Source organism: Myotis lucifugus, unplaced genomic scaffold (genome assembly GCF_000147115.1).
Source record: "Myotis lucifugus unplaced genomic scaffold, Myoluc2.0 scaffold_97, whole genome shotgun sequence".
NCBI lineage: Eukaryota > Metazoa > Chordata > Mammalia > Chiroptera > Vespertilionidae > Myotis > Myotis lucifugus.
In genome coordinates, this window is record NW_005871145.1 from 1,601,076 (window position 1) to 1,615,093 (window position 14,018).

Sequence of the window (14,018 nt, forward strand, 5' to 3'; positions counted from 1 at the left end):
CCTTCCCCACACCCTGACCGTGAGCACTCAGGAGAAACAGAACAGTAGAGGAGGAGAAGTGAGTCCTTTAGGAACCCACAGAGCTCTTAGTTCCATAAAAAGCTTCAACTCAGGCTGCCGTAGTGGCCTTGGTATTTTTGTGTCTCCTCAGCTTCTATTTCGAGAGCAGATTGGCGTGGGAATGTTTTCCTTTATATCAAGCCTCAAGTAGTTGTTGGGTAACAGCTGTTCTTATAGATAATCTTTGAGGCATTGAGATGCTGCTGAGAAACATATTTCTGGAAGTCAAAACAGCTCCCCTATTTTATTTGACCGATTCTATTTTTCTCCATGCCTTCACTCATGCTGTCACTTCTAGAATTCTCTTTTCTAACCCTGCTGCTGCCCTCATTGACTTGCTGTTATTTTCCTCTTGGAGCTTTCTCAGGTTCTCTCTGGGCTTGGTGTTGTACTCTGACTTGAGTGTTGGTTAGTTCTAAAGAAGTCTCTCCCTCCTGGATGTCAGGTTCTGGAAGGTTCTAGGTCTCTTTCAATTCACAACCATTTCCTCAATGTCATAAAGTAGAAGACTATAGTGAACCTTTCTCTTTGTCCACTCAACATCCAAACACCTTACTTGTTTTGGGGTGAGGGGTCCTAAATAGGTAGGGGGAAGGGTCCCAACTCTCACACAGAAGCCAGATGAGATGAGATGTTGGCGAGAGTTAGCATTGCTCATTTCTGCCCAAGTCTGATTCTCCAGCCTCTTTGTTTTTCTGCTTTGTAAACTGCCAGACTCTCTGGAAATTTCCTTTTCTGTTTAAGTTGACTAATCCTGGTTTCTGTACTTGCAACCAATAATTCTCACTATTATAGCGTCATAAACATACTGGGAACTTCAGAGATGTTTATTCATTTCAGTTTTCTAAAATCCTATGTAATCATTATCTATTGTTTATGTCTCCTCAACATTTTGGTCCCCCTTGGGTTACTAGAAGTCTGAATTCCTTTTTCCTAACCACCCAGTTTCCTTTTTGGTCCATGTGTTTCCAACAGAGTTGACTCCAGTCAGGGCTGCTGGGTGGGCATGTCTGGCCAAAACACTGCATCCCTCTGGCCACTGTGATTGTTTCAGCGTTCAGTGATGTGACTTCATCCAGGCCAATGAGATTCAGCCCCAGGACTTCTGCTGGAACTATTGGGAAAGAGATGTTCCCCCACCCCTGGGGGCTACTAAGCTCATACCATGTAAGACTGGAGTTCCCAGGGTCACCATGAGGGTGAGCCAACCTGAAAGGTTGTGAACATGAACTAATACAGAAGAAAGCAAAGTGGAGAGAAGAGGAAAAAGAAATTCCTGATGATATTGCTTGAGGCCCTGGATTGAATTATGCCTGATTGTAATAATAATACCTGGCATGTATGAAATACTATGCACTAAGCATGAGTGTAAGCATTTCACATGTTGTATTGGTTTCCTAGAGTTGCCAAAACAAAGTTCTACAAGCTAGGCAGTTGAAAACAACAGAAATGTAAAATGTATTGCCTCATAGTTCTGGAGGCTAAAAGTTCAAATTCAAGATGTTGGCAGGGCCATGCTCCCTATTCTAAACTGAACTGTGTCCCCTCCATACCTCCCTCAAATTTGTGTGTTGAAGCCTCAACCCCCAGTGTTGACTGTATTTGGAAGTAATTTAGTTGAATAAGGTCATAGGGTTGGGTCCTGATTTGATAGAATTAGTAACCTTATAAGAAGATACACAAGAGACCTCATTCTTTCTCTCCACCATGTGAGGACACAACGAGAAGGTGGTCATCTGCAAGCCAGGAAGAGAGCGTTCACCAGAAACCAACCCTATCTGACTTTGATTTGGAACTTCTAGCCTCCAGAACTGTGAGAAAACTAATTTCCGTTGTTTTAGCCAATCAGTTTATGGTATTTTCTTACAATAACTCAAGCAAACTAATACACTCCCTCTGAAACTGTAGGGAAGAATCTTTCCTTGCCTCTTACAACTTTGGTAGTCCTGGATCTCCTTGGTTTGAAGCTGTAGCATTTCAATCTCTCCCTCCATCATCACATGGCATCTTTGTGTCTGTGTCTCTGTATCTCTCATCCCTTATTATAAGGACAGCAGTCATGTTCAATTAAAGGCAACTCTACTCCAGTATGATCTCACCTGAACTAATTACATTTGCAAAGATCCTATTTCCAAATAAAGAAATTGGTACTAGGGGTTAGGACTTGAACATCTTTTGGGGAACATAATTGAACCCATAATACATGCATTAACCCACTCAAACCCATGATTATTATCATCACACTCAGGGGAAGCAAAGCCCAGAGAACTTAACTAACATGCCTACAGTAAGTAAGGATTTGAGCAGGGATCTGGGCTCAGGTGATGTGGTGACAAAGCCTGCAGGTTTAGCCACAGCATAAACCTGACTGAACTTAGAGACCAAATTCAATCAATTCCCTAATTTGCTTGGGCCAGTTTGAGCTGGGTTTCTGTCCCTTGTGTGGTTCCTCCCCCCTACCATTTGCCTTCTCCTTTCCTGTATCTGACTGACAGCTTGCCTCAGGACTTCACTCAGACCTGCCCCTTGGGGTGTACCCCAGGTACTAGAATTACTGCTTCCTCTTCCTTCCCCACCCACCCTCCCCATCAATACTGTTTGTGCATCAGATGCTAGCTCTCAGCTGGGTTAGGAGGAAGCCACAGGAAGTAAATCAATACAGAGTGAGATGTGATTTATAGATTGTAATTTTCCTAGGAGTTTTAGCTTTTAAAAGCAGGCCATTAACCTGTTTACTGTCTGGAAGAAGTTGAGATAGTAAGGTAAGGAGGTGGAGGTCTTCAGGCGAAATGGAGAACTTTAGGGGCAGGTATCCTCTGCATTTCTTTAATTCCAAACAGACGATGCGTGGAAGTTCAGTGTGTGAGTCTCCCTATTGGGATTAATTATAACATCTTCTGGATGTAGCAATCTTGTATTTATAAAGTAGTGTAACAGTCTTGTATTTATAAAGATTGCTGCTTCAGTTGTTTTAGTTGATTCAAGATTTTGTCTTTTTTTTCCAAGTAAAATCTCTTTCCCTTGAAATGTTCTTTGCCCCATGTCAAACTTTTAAACCTTACTTATAATTCAAATACCTTATACATAGAGGATTTTAGCTGACTCCTTTCAGAATAAGTTTCATCCTAAATAGCATCATTCATTACAGTAATCAGCACTGAAAAGCAACAACACACCAGAGTTAGATGTTTTTTCTATTTTTCTCCTGAAAAATCTCAGCTCCTAGAAATAGGGGGTGAGTCAGAATCTTACTTCTTCTTAACTTCTTAATCTTCTTAACTGAAGGTGGTCTGACACATGAGTTAAGGGCCCCAGCTTCAGAGTCAGAAAGAATCGGATTGGATTTCCACTGTGATAGTTATTCTTTCTAGGGCCATAAGAAGATGAACTAACACAGCATTCTTAGTCGTAATGTGGACATTATCCCATGTTGTAAAGCTATTGTAAGAATTAAATGACATATTGACTGTAAAGCTTTTAATTCAAGTTCAGTACATAAGGTTCAAAGAAGGCTATAATTTTCTTATTTTTATTTTTATACTGATCTCTCAACAGAAGAGAGTACCTTGCATGTAGATTAGCGCTTCAGTAAATGTGTGGATTTTAATAGTTAGAATACAATATTTCCAGGCCAATCTGGACACTGAATTTCTAGGTAACTGTGCCCTGAAGGGGAGGGTTATATCAAATTCAATTTTCATGAACAAACCTTTATTTCCCAGTGGTACGTGGGAGTTAAGGCATAGTCATCTAAGTGGGCTTAATACTAGCAGCAGGGCTGATAATGGATGGCTATCTCGGTTCAACTCAAATTCCTTGCTCTCTGGAATTGATAATTGCAACTTGAAATTTAGGGAGATGTTTACTTGCTTCTCTGTTCATGGGGAAGCAGCTCCTTTTCGTTTGGATTCATTAAATTAGAGATGAGTGGGAAGTCCCAGCAGGGACACTGGGAAAGCTTATTTCATGGGATTATGAACATTTGATGAGAAGTCAGGAAGAATGGGAACTTTGGGTGGACTCCTCCAAACAGGGATGGAGAGTTTCCCATTCTGGCTTGGGTAGGTCACCAGCGTGGAAGCACAGGGGTCCTGAAATGAGGCTTGAGTTCTGGCTTTGACACTTACTAGCTGCTAACTTGTAACGGGAGAAATCACTAAATCTCCTGGAGACTCACTCATTCACTCATTTATTTAAGTTCTTATTGTGCATTAAACACCATTCTAGGCTCCAGAGAGATGATAATAAAGTAAACAGAGAAGAATCCATGCTGTCATCAACCTCATGTTTTAATGCAACAGAAATATACAGCAAGTAATAGCAAATTTCCTTCTGTGCAGGAGGAAAAGAAAAAGTGAGAAACCAGCAAAGGAGGTTGAGAAAAGGCAGCTAGAGAAAGGAAAATCAGCAAGTGCAGGGTTCTGGAGCCCAGTAAAGAAAGTGTTTGAGAGATAAGAGAGTCATCAACTATATTAAGTGCCACTGAAAGGTGATGTAAGATCAGGATGAGAGTTGGAATTAGCCCATGTGGGGGTTATTGGTGACCTTGAGAAAGGCAGTTTTGATAAAAGCCCAATTGGGGTGGATTTAAGAGAGATTGGGAGTAAAGAATTTACACACAATGAGGTTAGTCAACTCTTTCAATGAGTTTTGCTGTAAAGAGAATAAACAGAGGATTTTTGTTTATATATTAATATTGGGAGAAAGAATACCATATTTGTATGCTGATGGGAATGATCCAGCAGGAAGGAAGAAGCTGAAGATGCAAGAAGGGGAAAATTGGAAAAGCAATGTCCTTGTTTGGGCAAAAGGGTATAGAGCTAGGTGTGTAAATAGAAAGGTTGGCCTTACATAGGAGCATAGGGTGTAGAAGGGATGATAGGAGTACAGGGACAGAAAATCAGGCAGGTGGATAGATGTGGTGAAGAAAGATGTGGAAGTTCTTTTTGGTTTTCTATGTGAAATAACCAATTTTTTAAAAGCTGGGAGTAAGGATGGAGCAACAGTTTTAGAGGTTTAAGAAGAGAAGATATGGGGTGAAATAGTTGCCCAAGAGAGTGGCTGGGCTAAGGAAATACAGCATTGTGGTCAGACAGCAATTGGGGCTTTGAGAATCATGAGAGGGTAAAGTGAGATCAGCCAGCAAGGTAGTATGTTTTTCTATTAGCTAAATAGATAACCTCCACAGAGAAGCCAGTGAGTTGGATTGAATTCAAACTATGAATTAGTCAAGTAAATATGACAAAGCAATAGAGCGACAATGGAATTGAAGGTGTATGCAAGATGACAAAGGTGATTTGCCTTGGAATATAAGGAAGGACTGAGACATGAGGGACAGTGAAGAAGTGGCAGGATAAATAGATTGAAGTTTGAAATGCAGTCAAAGAATTGTTGAGTTTGGACTTGGAAGGCAGTGATTGTAGAGTGGAGTGTTTGAATTTGTGGTTATGCAAGACTTGCAATTCTTGATAATAGTCCTGGAGCAGGACCAGAAAATGACAAGATTGGTGGTGGAAAGAAGGTCAAAATCTGAGGGACCAGAATATGAGGAGTTTTTATGGGGATAGTGACCTATCAGACCTGTGACAGGAGTTGTGTTCAAGAGAAAGACAGGGATACAATTGCTAACATCCTCAGCAATTGAAGAGTAGTGACTTGGCTTTAAGGAATGGAGCAAGTGACTATAATAAAAAGGGGGCAGTGCAAATATAGTTTCATGATATGAGAGTCAAAGCTTAAATTTTTTTTTTGGTGAGGAAGGAGGGAGAATGATTTGAAGCATCAGCGAAGCAATAAGGAGGGTATCTACCCCTGATTCCAGTTCCTGTCAATTCAACAGATCTCAGATTCCTTCATTTGCGCTATTTTCTTCATTGCAATCTCAAGCCATCATCATCTCTAGCATGGACCATTGTTATAATTGCAAAGCAATTTTGTCAGTATCTAAGCTATCTTTTCCTTTTGAGCCATTATCTACACAAATAGCAAGATCCATTTTTTCAAAACCTCACATGCGTGTTATCCCACTCTTCTTCATGTTTCAACAAAATAAGTCAGTCCCAACAAAATAAAAATCCTTTGGAGGTTCTCATTGATTCCCACTATGGCCCATAAAGTGCTGCCCCTGCCTCCTCAGCCTTCCTCATCCCAGCTTCATCTTCCACTATTCTTTCTTTCTCAATATTTAAGCCCCACCAGTCTTTTATTCCTGGTCTGCCTCATGCCCTTTCACTAATATTATTTGAATATGCAACTGAATTATAACCTCTATTTATTGAGTACTTACTGTGTGGTGGATATTTTGTTAAGTACTTTATAAACATTTATCATTCACAATAACACTGTAATGTGGGAATTATTATTATACCCCATTTAGCAAAGAGGAAAACAAGCCTAGAATGATTAATTGTCGTCTCCAAGTTCCTTGTAGCTGGCTAGAATCCAGTTCCATTTGTTTGCAAAATCTATGACCTTAATCCCATGTATTATTGCTTGCCATGTCCTTCTGCAGTTAAAAATGCTTTCTCCTCTGGTAGGGAGCTGGCTATGGCCTCCCCTCCTTGAGACCTAACTTCTCCCACCCTTTATCTCATTATATCATTCCCCTTTTTCCTACTCCAGCACCAGTAATGATTTTAATACTAATTCTACTGGGTTGTTGTAAAGATTTCATGAACGCATGATGTAAAAGCTCCAGTCCTGTCCTCTGTAGCTTGGTTATCAGATGGACAGCCCCTTTTCAAATGTTTGATTCTTTCTTTCAAGTAAATAAACTACTTTGATTATGATTTATTCTTTAGCACTTAAAGTTGCTTGTTTCTATTAATCCCTCCATATCACACTCCATTACCCCCTTGTCTCCTTTCCACAAGTTAATACCAACCTATCCTTTAAAGTTTAGAACATAGGGTAAAACTTCTTCATGAAGATCTTAGGCCAGAGAAAGAAAGGCAGTATTTAGGTCATATTGCCGTGGCCAGAGGGAAAACAATTGGAAGTTGAAGAGTCATGCAGTGACCTGGACATTCCTAGAACAGCACCGTAGACATCCCATTTGAAGATGATGAGATGATATCTCGGTTTGCAAGACACAGTCTTTCCCTTGCCCAGAGAATGGTCTGATGCCCGAGGCTGAGTTTGGCACCTTCCCTGCTCTGAGGCTCAGTGCTCTTGAATTTGACAATAGGGGATACTCTGCCACCTGCATCTTCTGTGTCTTTGTTTCCCCAAGTTGTGCATAGTTTTTGGGATTTTCATTTTTTTCTGGAGGCTTGATGAAAGAAAATAATCACTGCAAGGCCCCTTTAAAGGTTTGCAACTGCATCCTCTGATGTGGAGCTAAAACCCAGTTTGCTCTCGTGTGCCTGCTCTCTGTGTTTGTCCAGGGGAAGAGGCAGCTATTTCTAATTACTAAGAGGGTCAGGTAGGTTGGAGCAGGCTTGAATCACCCCCTTTCCCAATGGCCCAGGTGGGCCTGTGATCCTGTCCACATTTAAACTTGTTGCTTCCCCCACTTCCCTTCTCCCTTCTTCTCTCCCTTCCTTCCTCCCCTGCTCTCTGGCTTTTACACGGTATATTGTCACCATAAGGTGTCCATGATCTTGCTTCCTTTCTCCCTTTAAATTTTATTTATGCTTTTAAATTTTGATTCTTCATTTCCATTAATTCAGTATGTTTCATGAGCATCTTTCTTTTGGAGGTGGGGCTTCCCCCCCCCCCAAAATGTAGGCCATCATTTTGTGTGCAACTTTTTATATTACAAAACTTGTATAGCACTGTATATCTCATTCTTATTTTATTCACTCGAAACAATGTTTCTAAGACATGGCTGTTTTTAATTTTTCTATTGCTTTATTCACCTCCTTGATTCTATTGGCATTTCGTTTATATAGGTTATCAATGTCAGCTGCTGGTGAAGTGCTCCTTTCTGGGTGAAGTCTTTCCCCATTCTTCCAATGTTAAGCTCCCTCTTCTGGGCTCTTAAGGCATTTGCTCATTTTGCAATTTAAAAAATCTATCTGTTGCTGTGCAGAAGCTTTTTATTTTGATGTAGTCCCATTTGTTTATTTAGTCTTTAGTTTCCATTGCCCTAGGAGCTGTATCGGTGAAGATATTGCTTCAGCATATATCTGTCATTTTGCTGCCTGTGAATTCCTCTAAGATTTTTATGGTTTCCTGTCTTTAAGTCCTTTATCCATGTTGAGTTTATTTTTGTGTATGCTGTAAGTTGGTGGTCTAGTTTCAGTTTTTTGCATGTATCTGTCCAATTTTCCCAACACCATTTATTGAAGAGGCTGCCTTGACTCAATTGTATGTTCTTGCCTCCTTTGTCATATATTAATTGAGCATAGTGGCTTGGGTCGATTTCTGGGTTCTCTGTTCTATTCCATTGGTCTATATGTCTGTTCTTGTGCCAGTACCAGGCAGTATTGAGAACAGTGGCTTTGTAATACAGCTTGATATCTGGTATTGAGATCCCTCCTACTTTACTCTTCTTTTTTCAGGATTGCTGCAGATATTCGGGGTCAGAGCAAAAGAAACCATCAGCAAAACAACAAGAAATCCCACTGCATGGGAGAACATATTTACAGGGAATTCTTACAACTTAACAAAAGGAAGATAAACAATCCAATCAAAAAAATGGGCAATGGACCTAAATAGATACCTTTCGAAAGAGGACATAAGGAAGGCCAAGAGACATATGAAAACATGCTCAAAGTCACTAATCATCCAAGAGATGCAAATCAAAATGATAATGAGGTACCTTCTCACACTTCTCAGAATGGCTATCATCAACAAATCAACAAATGACAAGTGCTGGCGAGGATGCGGAGAAAAGGGAACCCTTGTGCCCTGCTGGTGGGAATGGAGACTGGTGCAGCCACGGTGGGGAACAGTATGGAGTTTCATCAAAAAACTAAAAATGGAACTCCCATTTGACCCAGTGATTCCACTTCTAGGAATATATCCCAAGAAACTAAAAACACCAATCAGAAAGGATATATGCACCCTATGTTCATAGCAGCATAATTTACAATAGCTAAGCTTTGGAAACAGCCTAAGTGGCCATCAGCTGATGAGTGGATTAAAAAACTGTGGTACATCTACACAATGGAATACTACACTGCTGTAAAAAGGAAGGAACTCCTACCATTTGCAACAGCATGGATGGAGCTGGAGAGCATTATGCTAAGTGAGATAAATCAATCAGAGAAAGATAAATATCACATGATCTCACTCATATGTGGAATATAATGAACAACATAAACTGATGAACAAAAAGAGATCCAGAGACAGAGAAGCATCAATCAGACTGCCAAACCTCAGAGTGTAGGTAGGGGAGGGTGGGGGTAAGGAGGAGAGATCAACTAAAGGACTTGTATTCATGCATATAAGCCTAACCAATGGACACAGACACCAGGGGGTGAAGGCATGAGCAAGGGGGAACATTGGGGGGATAAGGACACATATGTAATACCTTAATCAATAAAAAAATCTGTGTTGAACATGGAAGAGATCAATATATATTTATGCAATTCTAGCACCTAATATAGCTCTTGGAACACATTCTCAACAAATATGTATTGGGTAAATGAATAATAATGATAATAGCTAACTTTTCTTGAGTGCAAGCTATATGTCAGATACTGTCCTAACTATTTCATACGTATTGTCCTCACTTAACTCTCACACCAGCCTTATGAATTGGGTACTATTACTATCATTGCCATTTTGCAGAGAAGGAAACTGAGACATGGAGTTTTCAAGTAAATGTGAAGTTCATGTCATTTATAAATGCAAGCACTTTATGTAATTTGTAAATGTGGAGCTGGAATTCTAACCAAGGCAGTCTGGCTGCAGAGTCCAAGGTCTTCACTCTTCTCTGCAGCAGCCTGTGGACTGTCTAGGACTCCTGACTTCCAGTCCAGGGTGCTCTCCATGCCACAGTACAGGCATAATCTCTATCCCTTCTTTTCATTACCAGATGTCTGTTAGGCATTGCCATGAGTGCTGTTATCTCACTCACTCACTCACTCACTCACTCACTCACTCACTCAAGTACTTGTCACAGTTTTTATATGAGGGAACTGGGGCTCCAAAGAATACAGTAAATTTCCGTTGTTTTCACATTTAGTTAGTGGCAGAGCCAGGATTTGAACCCAAGTCTGATTGATTTTAACTTCCGTGCCCTTTCTGTATATCACATGGTTACCAGAGAGGGTACACTGGACCTGAGATCCTTGCCACTCTGATTGCTTAGTTTTGTGGGGAACTGATGGGCATTTGGTGGAAAGATAGGAGTTCTTCTGGCTCTGATTTGGTCCTAGAAAGTCCTTCCACCATCTGTGACTTCCTCCATGATCATGCCACTGGGAGCTTGGAATCTCTTTTCCAGAACCCGAGTCTCTATCACTCCTTCCCTCTCCCCTTTGACAAAAAGAATATGTGCTTAATAAACCAAATAAACATGGCACATAGAAGTATAGCATGTGTAAGGATGGCGGGTTCTCTGCATGGTTTTTTGGATGTGGGGTGAAGTGGTTGAGTTTTTTGGGGAATGTGCCTTCTGCTTTTTAGAAGGCTATATCACTATTTTCTTTTATTACATTGAACATATATGTGTGGTGGCAGCACCTGATTTCCTGCTCAGGAATCAGTTCTCCACAGTCTCAGTCCAGGTGCATGGGGTGGAGCAGACTAGTCTCTCTCTTCAGGGCTGGGTGGTTGACTCAGGGTCTTGGTTAGCTTGGGCGGCTGTAACAAAATAGCATAGACTGGGTGGCTTAAACAACACTCCCCCCCACCCCCAGTTCCCCACTCACAGTTCTGGAGTCTGGGAAGTTCAAGATCAAGATACTGGCAGATTTGGTTCCTGGTGAGATGGTGAGAAGCCTCTTTTTGTCTTGTAGATGGCTGCATTCTTGTTGAGTCCTCACAGGGTGGAGAGAAAGGGAAGGAGAGGGGGAGAAAGAAAGAAAGAGGGAAAGGAAGAGGGTGAGGAAGAGGGTTAAGGGGAAGGAGAGAGAGAGAGAGAGAGAGAGAGAGAGAGAGAGAGAGAGAGCTAATTCTGGTCTCTCTCCCTCTTCTTATAAATACATTAATCCCATCATGGGGCCCACACCCTCTTGACCTCATCTAAACCCAATTGCCTGCCAAAGGCCCACCTCAAATATTATTACATTGGGCTTAAGGCCTCAACAAAAGTGGTTTTGATAGTGACGACAGACATTCAGTCTATAATGCCCAGTTTGACTCATTAAGACATCACTCTTTCTAGGGCACAGTGATTGGTTTACTGAAGTCTATCCAATCAGGACCAGTAGAAAGGAAATACTGGGGTGACTACTTGAGTAACTAGATAAAGAATAATATTTTTCTATTGGATGTGTTGCAGAAAGGACATAATCCTGAAGCCTAAGGTGGTTATAATATTGAGATTGTGTATTGAACTCTGGGATTCAGCCATTGCCTGAAGCCAACTCTATCCCTGGGCGTTTTATTTTCATAGACCACTTTCAAATGTGAGCTCTGTGAGAATGGGGAATTCATCCCCATTGTAGCCTCAGTGCTTAAAACAATGTTTATCACACAGTAGAGTTCTGTTAAATAATTGCTGAAGAAATGCCAGATCTTAAGCCAATGTGTGTGGTGTTTTTTATTTTGTTTTTTGCTTACAATCAGAGGAGTCCCAACTGATAAATACTCATGGCATATATTATTAATCAATTTTGACACTTTTTGTAGCTGAAGGTAGATTCAGATTTTGAATTCTTTTTACTATGGTGCTTTGGGCAGGCAGACACTATCAATCATTAGAATTAGCAGGCAAGATGGAACTCATTTAGAATCTATATTAGCTTTCCATTACTGTGTAACAAATTGACAAAAATTTGGTGGCTTACAACAACATATATTTATTATCTCAAGTTTTCATGGGTCAGGAGAATGGGCATACTTGACTGTGCCCTCTGCTTAGGGTCCCACAAAGCTGCAATCAAGTTTTAGCTGGGCTGTATTCCTTTTTGGAGTTCATGAAGTTGTTGGCCAAATTCATATCTTTGTAGTAGGACTGAGGTCCTCATTTTTTTTCTGGCTGTCAGTTGGGGCCACTCGGACCTCTAGAGGCTGTTCACAGTTCCTTATCACATAGCCATTTCATAGGTTCCCCAGGACTCAGCAGCTCTGTCTTCCAGGCTTACAAGAGAATCTTCCTTTTCAAGTAGGACCCAGTTCTTCTTTTAAGGACTTCCATCTGATTAATTCAGATAATCTCCCTTTCAAAGAACTGAAAAATCAACTAATTTGGGACTTTAATTACATCTGTAAAGGACCCCTTTACTTTTCCCTTAGAACCTAACTTACTCATGGGAGTGAGATCCCATCACATGCAAACATCCCACCCACACTCACAGGCATGTACAGCAAAGGATGGGAATTTTCAGAGGCCATTCTAGGGTTCTGCCCACCACAGAAGCCCTGGTTTAGTACAAATTCTTTGTTGTACAAATGAGAAAACTGAGGCTGAGAGAAGGAAAGCAACTGTCGGTGCACATGCAGTGTCCACTGGCATAACTGGAATGAAGACTCCACGTCTTCCGCTTTGTACTCTGGTGCACTTTGAGGTCATTGACTGTAGAACCATGGCTGAGCTTTTTTCAGGTCTGTTCAGACTCTGATCATATGACAACAACCTCTATTTTTTAGTTATATTTGTGCCTTTCTCTTCTCCCCAACTCCCACTGCACCTAGCTAACAGATACACAACATGCTTTTAGTGTTGGTTTGACTAAAAATCCATTGGTTAAGTTTTAGGAACTTGGAGGCAGAAGTGAAATGAAACAATGTCTACTACAAAACCAACGAGGGGTTCATACACAGAGGGAAGCCTTATAGGACTCTGATGAATCATTAATAAAGTTCCTGTCAGTGACTCTTCTTCCAGCAACAGCTGTGACCTTTAAGAGTTAAGTGTCACCACAGGGACCCTTCCAACAGGGCTAGGCCCCCTGCTTTTCAGCAACGGAAGCCACTTACAAGTTATGGTCATGCTGGGGCTTGAGGAAGAACATGATGAATAGGTGAAAAGGATGTTAAAATGTCAGCTAAAGACCCCAGGTGATTCTCTTGGGAGTGTGCTGAGTTCATAAGAAGTTTTCACTCACCAGCAGTTTTAGGATTTTGAATAGACTTTATTTCTCTTCTCATAGGGCAGGCTTATTAAAATGAAATATGTATTTATCTAAATTAATGTGACAGCAAATGGAATCATGTGGGAACTATATATAATATATATAAAACACACATATATGGCATAAATATAAATGTTAAATATATACATTACCAAAGTATAAACATATTTTATTACCACTTTCAAGGGACTACATTTTTCATAAGAAAAACTTTTCTGAGATTTGGATACCTATACAATTTCTTAGAAAAGAGTCCAATTCATTGGTATTTTCAAACTCTGAGCTTAATTCTCGAGACCAAGCACATTGTCTGAAAAATAGTAGACTTTTAAAGAATAACAAGGGTCAAGAAATGGTTTGTAGAGTGAGGAGCAGATAGAGGGCAAAAAGGAAAAGGTTTTTCCAAAAATGTAGGCTTCTGAAAGGCATTTTGATTGGTTACTGTATGAGTTTTCTATTGTTGTGTAATAAATCATCCCAAAACTTAGTGTCTTAATTAAGGAATATTTATTATCTCACAGTTTCTGTAGGTCAAGAATCCAGATGTGGCTTAGCTGAGTGCTTCTGGCTCAGGGTCTCTTACTAGGTGTTAGCCAGGTTTTGTGGGCTTTCCTCAAGGCTCTACTCAAGGCTCTACTCAGGGAAATTCTCTTCTAAGCTCACTAACGTGGCTGTTGACAGGATCCCTTGAGAGCTGTTGACCAGAGATATTAGTTCCTTTCATACATGGGTCTTTCTACATGGCAACTCATAACTATGGAAGGCTGG